Genomic DNA, 1,552 nt, shown 5'->3' on the forward strand with positions numbered 1-1,552 from the left:
ACTAACAAAAGAAACTCCATTTTTATAAGCTGCTAAGTAACTTACCTGTTTTTCCCTCCCATCTCAGAACGTTGACTGCCTGTTGACCTGCCCTTTCTTATGGGAAAGTCTCTGCTGGTGATTAATTTTAGAATGTTAGAACTCCTATGTTCCCAGTTTCTGAACACTACAATTTGTTTAGATTATTCTTCAATATATTGTTTGTTTTGATTCAATATTGCTGCCTTGGATGTTATAATCTGAATGGTGTAGTTAATTTTGCTATGGTAACCAGGATGTCATAATTAATTTTGGTATTGTTTCTTTTATGATAAGAAATGTTTCTTGTAATGCATGCTTACTCTTCTTGAAGTTACAATTAATCCATTAACTGTTTTCTGCATGCTTGCTTGAACTCTGGACAGGTGATAAATGAGTTTTTCGGCATTAAAAATGGACTGAGATGTGGACTCGGGACTGCAATCAAAGAATCGTTTTTAGATTCTAGCAGTCCTGTTATAACCAAATAAAGACTCTTCTAAATTATCAAGACATTATAGTGGCTGTCATTTATTTGAATCCATAACATATATATGATCATACAAAGTGCAAATAGAGAACGTTGCTTCTTATTTGCCAATCTGGGTGCCTTTCATTTCCTTTTCTTTCTTTACACCACTGGATAAGAATCCCAGCACAACCTGGATTGGTAATAAAAGACATCCTTTTCTGATTCCCATTCACAAGAGAAATGCTTTTGGTTTCACTCTATTGAAAGTAATGTTAGTGATTGGTTTTGGATATATTCCCTTTATTGTGTTCCGAAATTTCCCTTTTATTCCTATTTTGTTAAGTATTTCATCAGGAATAGGCTGAGTTTTGTCAAATGTCTTCTCTGTATCAGCTGATATGATGATCACGTGGGTTTTTTCCTTTGTTATATTAATTTTTTTCCTGTATTATACTTATGTGATGAAGTACCTTGTTTTTATAATATTGAATCATTGGTCATGATGTATTTTTTTATTGTTGGGTTCTATTAGTTAGCATCTGGTTGACGATTTTTGTATCTTTGTTCATAAAAGCTACTGGTCTATAATTTTATTTTTTAGTGATGTCTCTGCCTGTTTTAATATCAAAGTTATCCACACTTCATAAAATGAATATGGAAGTTTCCCATCCTTTTTGATACAGAGGAACCAACTGAATAAAAGTGGTTGCTGCTCCGTCTCTGAAAGCCAGGTGGAATTTACCAGTGACACTCTCTGGGCCAGGACTTCTTTTGTTGTTGGAAGTTTTCTTAACCTGATTAATGTCTGCTTTTTTTGTTATGGGCTATTCAGGTTTTCTACATCAGACTGTAGTAGTTCCTATATTTCTAAAAATTTAATCATTTCTCCTAGGATCTAAAACTTGAAAGAAAAACTTTCTTCATAATATTCTGTTATTATCCTTTTTATTTGAGTTAGATCCATTGTCACAGCACTCGTGTCATTTCTCATTCATGGTATGTGTTGCTTCTCCTTTTTTCTTTCTTTTTTTTTCCAGCCTTGAGTTACAATATTGAAGAGGG

Source organism: Echinops telfairi, unplaced genomic scaffold (genome assembly GCF_000313985.2).
Source record: "Echinops telfairi isolate 266 unplaced genomic scaffold, ASM31398v2 ScPeMD7_5592;HRSCAF=6446, whole genome shotgun sequence".
In the NCBI taxonomy this organism is placed as follows: Eukaryota; Metazoa; Chordata; class Mammalia; order Afrosoricida; family Tenrecidae; genus Echinops; species Echinops telfairi.